The sequence below is a fragment of the Camelina sativa genome, chromosome 6 (genome assembly GCF_000633955.1).
Source record: "Camelina sativa cultivar DH55 chromosome 6, Cs, whole genome shotgun sequence".
NCBI classification, from domain to species: Eukaryota; Viridiplantae; Streptophyta; class Magnoliopsida; order Brassicales; family Brassicaceae; genus Camelina; species Camelina sativa.
In genome coordinates, this window is record NC_025690.1 from 5,462,584 (window position 1) to 5,470,712 (window position 8,129).

The 8,129-nt window shown below is 37.0% G+C and overlaps 1 pseudogene; it reads left to right on the forward strand.

Annotated features, from left to right (window-relative positions):
* LOC109133453 lies at window positions 728-1,984 on the forward strand (annotated as a pseudogene).

Genomic DNA, 8,129 nt, shown 5'->3' on the forward strand with positions numbered 1-8,129 from the left:
AGGGCTTGAGCATTTGGGGATCTAGGGTTTCGGAAATTGGGGGTTGAGAAATTTGGAGATTTTGGTTGATTTAAATTTTTACTTTTATCAGGTTTAGAATTTTGGAGTAAAAAACAAAAAAAAATTGAGTAACTATAGTGAAACGGGTTAGCTACAGTGATTCAGTTAGTTAGTAATTCAGTTAATAGTTTATTTAGATTGAAGATTGTAAGGTTTAAGAAGAAGTGAAAGGTAAAATGTAAAAAAACTTGACAAAAGTATAGCAATAACTAAATATAGGTTTAAGTGCAATAAGATTGAGAGAAAGTAGGTCTAAGTGCATATATTTCTATAGTTTATTATTAGTTCAAACACGTACGTGTTGTGAAAATCTTATCTGGTAGATAATTCTTTTTTTCTTTTTGGACAAATCTGGTAGATAGTTCAGGAAATCTATATCTAGGCGTAATCCAAGTTATAATGTGAAAAGTCTCAAGCCACGTACATCCTTATGTATGCTTGAAGTAACTTTTTGCGATTAGGAACTGTCTAGTCTTTTACACCAAATATAAAAAGCCAAAAATCAAAAGAAATGTGGCTACTGTATATATATATGATACATATATACCTAACTCACCCTTTTTGTGTTTATAATTAAAATATATCTAACTAACGCCATTACTTATATCAATCTTTTGATTTAATTATAAATAACTACCGTCACACTTATCAACTCACTGGATTAAACATGTTTGAAAAGGGTCTGATAAAGAAAGAAGAAAACATGTATCAAGAGGAGAAGAGAAAGACAAACTATGGAGCAATTTGCTTGGTTTGCTTCTTTTGTTGTTTCTTTGCATTCCAATTCATGAAACTCGTAACAACACAACCTTCAACAGCAACATCTTCCATTTCCGTTATTGATAGCCCAATCTCGCCAATAAGCTCTCTGACAGGAAAGAATTGTGGAGAGTTAGTCAACCGTCTACGTATTGTCTCAAAATCGAAACTTTCACAAAACTCGCCACTCTCGGAACGTCGAGAAGTACAAATCCCGTCCTTTTCAATCCCGTGGATACAACTGGTACATATTCTTTTACTTTACGGTTTTGTGCATTTCCTTGCATCTCAAGTTACAAAGACACATTTGATAGTAAGAGTATATATATTTATTTGCAAACAGGACATTTATTGTCTATCCTAAAGGAAACGTGAAGGATGGTGCTCCACCTGATTGGGTTTCAATGTAGGGCCAAATAGACAATTCAGCACTCCTTAACTCTCCTAAAGAAGTTTACGCAGAAGTCAAATTCTTCATTTAAAACCGGAAAGAGGACAAGTATATATTTCACATATCAAGGTACTTCCTTATGCCCTTTCCGTACCTTTTTCTCCTATAACATCTGCTTTCTTTATCAAAATTTCATCGCAAGTTGTACACAGAAACCAGGAGATTAATTGTGGGATATGTTTTTCAGAATACGATCCATTCCCTTTGGCGGGAGCGGAATGAACAGCGGCATAGTGAGACACCTTCTCCGGCTTTGAAACTTGTCAAACTCATTGACAAGAATATCCGTAATCGTTTGAGAACAATCAAGGATGATGACGGTTCAAGCATCCGACTTTGGTTTGAGGCCAGATTATATTAATATGAAACTCTTTTGATTTGAAATGATTCGAAACAATTTATATCCAAGCTTTGTAAAACGTTTATTTTTTCTCTTGAATATAATTTAACATTAGATTAAAAAAAAAAAAAAAACACAAGGGCATCACAATTGCCTAATATATTTTTGGTAAAATTAAAATTGGCCATGTTATATAGTTTTAAAAAAAATAAAGCTTTAAACGTTTAAAATTAAAACAACTGAGACAATGACGGTTTTACGTAATTTCAAATGCCAAAATTTTCATTTAAAATACATAATCTCAAACTTATGTCTGGTACACAGAGACGAATGCAAAACACTTTTTTCTGTCCAAACCGTACTAGGGATACTGATGTGAGCACCAGACCGGAGACGCATCCAGAAACACTCGCACCAGATCAGGACACCAGCGGAATACTTGTGTCACCCGCGGGACAACTCAAAGCCATCATTCCTAGGATCACTCCCGGTGCAACCACGCGGAGCAAGAGCTCATCCAGGACTTCAAGGCAAAGGATCAACCACTTCGTCCAAGAAGACCAAGAGATCGAATCGGCCAAGGCAACCATCGGCGAGACCGTCCGTACGGCCTTCGTCCTTACCCAAGGATGAGGGCGCCATAGACGTTAGGATCATGACTCGTACTCTTTTTCCTTACTTTGGATTTTTCCCATGAGGTTTATTGGAGAAAGTTTTAATGAGGCGACGAGTCCTAACGCACAACGCCGCGTTTAACCCAAGGATGTATGCTTAGCGTCAGTGACATGGCATCCGCACTCAACCTAAGGACGCGGCCTTTCTTTTTGGTCCTTTTCCTTTAAACTTTGCGTTTTGAACTTTTCTAAAATCATCTCTTGTGAACGTTGGAATAGTGTGACGTGTGTAGACTTGTGATATGATAATGGGAAGCAATGAGGATGATCAAGTGGAAGCTGAGCTTGTTCCTGAGGATGATATGCTTGTACCTGTTGGACCAATGACAAGGGCAAAGACCAAACAGCTTGCTGGAGCTGTTCAATTGATATTTGAAGATATTTGGAGCAAAGAGAACATGGGAAATTGTATTGGAGATGATATCTATCAAGTCCAGTCCACTTTGAGCCTAATACAAGCCCAAGAAAGCCCAAAATAATCACTTTATTTTGTGGTCTAAGAAGAGTGACGAAAATATGAGATATATGCACCAAAAGTCACTTTGGAGGAAGGAAACATGCACCAAAAGTTTGGTCTTCATTCAACTTAGTATCTTTAATGTTTTTAGTTTCAAGAATAATCAATACTTGGCTTTGTGACCAAGTTTTCTATCCCTATATAAACACATGTAATCTCATTTGAGAAAATCATTCAATCAAGAAATCTTTTATCTTTTATTTGAGAGTGGTAAATTCCTTTGTTCCTTTGGAACTTGTTCTTTCTCCTTGGTGGGTTACATCAAAGAGTTTCTGGTATATCAAGTGATTCCACAGCACTTGACGTTTCCATTCACTAGCTGAGGATTGAAGAGTTGTTACAAGAGAGTCTAGGGCACAATGATTTTTGGGATTCGTCTCACGCCTTGCCATCTGTCTCCGCGAAGCTTCTATCTAAAGTTTCACCGCCTTGCTTTGTTTGGTTTGTTTTAAGAGAGTTTGGGGCATAAGGATTTTCGAGTTTATCTCACGCCTTATCATCCAGCTTCGCGAGCCATCAGAGTTCTAGGATGATCAGTCTACCTACCTTAGAGCGTCGATTCCTTGGGAGGATCACATCAAGTGGTATCAGAGCCCGCTCAAGGACTTTTGGTATTCTTCAAATCAAAACCTTTCATCTTCTATCTTTTCATCTTCTATCTCTTCATCTTCTATCTTTTCATCTTCTATCTCTTCATCTTCTATCTTTTCATCTTCTATCTTTTCATCTTCTACCTTTCAAAAAAAAAAAGAAGAAGAAGAAGAACCCATTCTATTCTACCAAAAAAAAATCTGATTCTATTTTATTTCATTTCATAGATCAATTCCATTTTGTTTCTTTTGGGTAACAAATTACTGGAAACCTTTGGTATCTCATTGAGTTGAGTGGGATTAGTTTTATTGGAACCTCGGAGAGAACCACTATTGTGAGAACATTTTGAGAGATTGAGTGAAACACTTGTGGGAAACACTTGAGAGAAACACTAGTGAGATATTTTACTATTAACCGTTTGTTCAGTTTTGTAGTGAAAAATGTCTTCTAATGAAGGTGATAACTCCGGAAACAACAGCCCAAGAAGAGAACAAGTGGCAGGTCTTTCGCCTATCCAAATGCAAGATTTGACGGGGCATTTTACTCAAGTGTTTCACACTGAAATAGAGGCTATGCACCAGCAGATTGAAAGAGCGCAACAGCCTCAACAACAGCTTGAAGGGGAACACGATCAGAGGGGCAGAGATCGACCTAGGCGTAACAGAAATGAAGAAGACGACTACTACAACCAAAGAAGCAATTCGTCTAGTGAGGGTCAAAGGCGTCCAAGGCGNAGTTGTTTCGCACTGAAATGGAGGCTATGCACCAGCAGATTGAAAGAGCGCAACAGCCTCAACAACAGCTTGAAGGGGAACGCGATCGGAGGGGCAGAGATCGACCTAGGCGTAACAGAAATGAAGAAGACGACTATTACAACCAAAGAAGCAATTCGTCTAGTGAGGGTCAAAGGCGTCCAAGACGAAACAGAGAGGTTAGAGGAAGAAATGATGATGATTTGAGAGGAATCAAGTTGAAAATACCACCATTCTATGGAAAGAATGATCCAGATGCTTACTTGGAGTGGGAAAAGAAAATGGAGTTAGTCTTTAGATGTCAAGACTATCCAGACCGCAAGAAGGTTCAAGTAGCTGCTAAAGAGTTTTATGATTATGCGATCAATTGGTGGGATCAACTGGTTACTAGTAGGATGCGCCGACGTGTCCAACCTGTTGAAACATGGGATGAATTGAAGACAGTTATGAGATAAAGGTTTGTGCCCAGCCACTACAACAGAGAGTTGCATCAGAAATTGAGACGTCTAAATCAAGGCAGCAAGAGTGTAGAGGATTACTTCCAGGAGATGGAATCTCTTATGATTAAAGCTGATATTGAAGAAGAAGTAGATGCAACTATGACAAGGTTTCTAGGAGGATTGGCCAGAAATATTCAAGATCAAATGGAGTTGCAGACCTATGAGGACTCGAAAGAGATGTTGCACAAGGCAATTCTGATTGAGGAGCAACTTAAGAGAAAGAGCAATACTCGACAAGTCGTTGGTTCTAGTTCAAAGCCGAGTTACTACAAGGAGGATAAGTCAAGTTTTCGGCCTAGGACAGACTTCAAACCAAATGTGGGAGCTAAGCCAAATGTTGTTGGACAAGAGTCAAAAGAAAAAGTGGAGGCTACTCACACTAGAAACCGAGATATCCAATGCTTCAGATGTCATGGGATAGGACATTATACTAGCCCATATCCAAACCAGCGACCCATGATATTGATGGAGAATGGAGAGGTTGAAACCCGCACATCAGACGGATCAGACGGTCCTTATCTAGTAAGATATAAATAACCACTAGTATATTGGGCTTCTGGATCTAATTAGAGAATCTGATCATGTGTTACATATGAGCCACGTTTGTGTTTCAAGTCGGCAAAGGTTTCTTGTTACACAAGGAAAAAGGCACACACGAACAATAACCTAATCTAGGATGCCTCCGAGGCGGTTTGTTAAGATAAATCGCAAGAGAGTTCAAGTGTTAATAAAAGTAGCGATTTTTAATCCTACTTTTTAAATAATATATTTGCTTTTTCTTGTTCTTTGAACTACATACAATATTAACAATCTCAATAAACTTTTAATCGTACAATTTGTAAAATATTTGTTTTTTTCTCCATTTTATTTAAGAAAATGAGAATTTTGTAGCTGTTTCTTTACTTGTATTGTATCCTATGTTTATTGAAAATTTTTTGTTTTTTTTGTTATAATTTATTTGTATTTGTTGTAACAACTTTTCGTTTCAATAGTTAAGTTTTTTACATTTCTTTGTATAAATTTTGCATGTATCATTAATATGCAAGAACTCATTTACTGAGGCTCAAACCTTACACATGATGTAGAAGTATTAATCAACTTTTGGTCAACCACCAGTGTAAAAGTAATTGTTATTTTAATGATATTATTTATAAAATGTTTCTAAATTAATATAGGGAAATAATCCTAATCAGGAAAAACAAGTAATATTTTAATTATATCAATTTTAGAATGTTTCTCAAAATAATCTATATAATTTATTAGAAACAACCAAGCTAACTTATCAAGATTTTATAAGATTTTTAGAGCACATTTGTAGCCCATTGCGGAGAATAAATGGGCTACAATACAAGACAAAAAAAATATAGGCCAACAAATTAATGAAAAAACAAAAGAATGCAATAACAGCTGATGGTGAAACTCTCACTGCCTCAGCAACACCCTTAACCAACTGAGCTGAAGAAAACTTTTTAAAAATTTAGGGCCAAAATAGTACTTATCTCACAAACGGCGGCAAGCACATGCTTGGCTTGCTTGGCCTCAAAGCCGGCTCTAGCCTTATATATCCAATTATAACAGAGAAACTTTAAAGAAAAAAAGGATACAAAAGAAGCTAAATATAAATTTGAGATTAGTAATCGTGAGAAGTGTTTTAGTGGACATTTGAATGAATATAGTGGTTTCGGAGGAAATTTTTGAGATAAATGGCACAATGGATTAACGTAAAGACTAAGACAAGTCAAAAGTACTGAATCGACGACTTGACGCAAGACTTGCTATAAGTCACAGCTCCACTAAGGGTTTCTACTTCCTCTTCTTCTTTTTAAAGAGAACTAGTGACTGAAGCACAGATTTACTCATTAATTACAACACAAACTCAAAATGCAGATATAACAATGATGACTTCGTTTTCTTGTATTATTACCATCCACTATCTCTCCCTCTTAATACACTCTAGCTTCTCCTTTGCTCCATTTTTGCCGCCAAGACCAGAGGGACGGTCTTTTGAAATTCAGAGACGAGTTTCCAATTTACGAGTCTAAACCAAATCCGTGGAATAAGAACAACGATTGTTGTTTTTGGAAGGGTGTCACATGCGACAATAAATCTGGCCAGGTGATATCACTCAACCTTCGTACCACCTTTCTCAACAGCTCTTTAAAAACTAACAGTAGCCTATACCTTTAAGGTTGCAATCTCCAAGGAGAGATTCCTTCTTCACTAGGAAACCTTTCTCGACTCATATATCTTGAGCTTTCTTCTAATAGATATATCAGACTTCAATAGGCCATCTAAAGCATCTAAGAAACCTTAGCCTTGGGTATAATGATCTCACAGGAGAGATCCCTTCTTCACTAGGAAACCTTTCTAAACTTGTAGATCTTGGACTTTTTCATAATCATTTGGTAGGTGAAGTTCCAGGTTGGTTGTGGAGACTGTCGTCGGTGATGCTTTCTCACAATTCTTTCAGCAGTTTTGAAGTATCTTCAAAAGAAACAATGATCCAAGTGTTTGGATCTGAGTTCGAATTTATTTCGAGTACCATTTCCCTTTTGGATATGCAAGCTTGAATGGTTAAACTTTCTAGACTTGTCTAACAATCTCTTCACTAGCTCGATTCCTTCATGTTTTAAGGCGTTTCGATTATACTGAGTTAAGTCGGAGGAACAACAACTTCAATGGAACTCTTCCGGACATATTTGCCAATACTACCAACTTACAATCACTAGACATAAGTGGCAACCAGCTGGAGGGGAATTTTCCAAAGTCTTTGATCAATTGCAAAGCTTTACGTTTTGTGAATAAAGGAGAAGAGATGAGTTTTGAGCGGATCCGACAAGACTTTAGAGCCATTAATTTTTCTGCAAACAAAATATTTGGCAAAATCCCTGAATCCATTGGCTCTTTGGTGGAACTGCATCTTCTAAACTTGTCAGGTAACGCATTCACAGGCGACATCCCACGATTCCTGGCAAATTTGACTAATCTCGAGGCATTAGACCTATCATGTAACAAGTTTTCAGGTCAAATGATAGTTGTTTACGATTAGGGGTGAACCCAATAAATTTTCGGACTGGAATAAGAATATGATATTCATAAAAGACAATTATACCCTCAATGTTTAAGCCCCTATTAGGGTTTTAACCGACCCCTTTAAGATTGTTTCTTTATATAGACACACCTTTAATAAATCTCCAAATTGCTCCCGTCGTAAAAGGTTTTTGTGTAACTGTTGTGTGGAGCTGATCTCCCTTTATTCATCCGATGACAATTGACAAAGCGAGAGAAGAAAAGAATAAAAAAAGGAGAGAAACATAAGCACCAGCAGGTTGATATGCAAACCGAGGAATTGTTGAAACTTCGAGCAGCTCTAGAGGGAAAACTTGGAAGCAATGAAGTCCTTGGTTCTACTGTTTCAAAAGTCTGATAAAGTTCAAAAACTATCAAATAGGTGATCGCTTTTTTTTTTTTTTTTTTTAATTTTT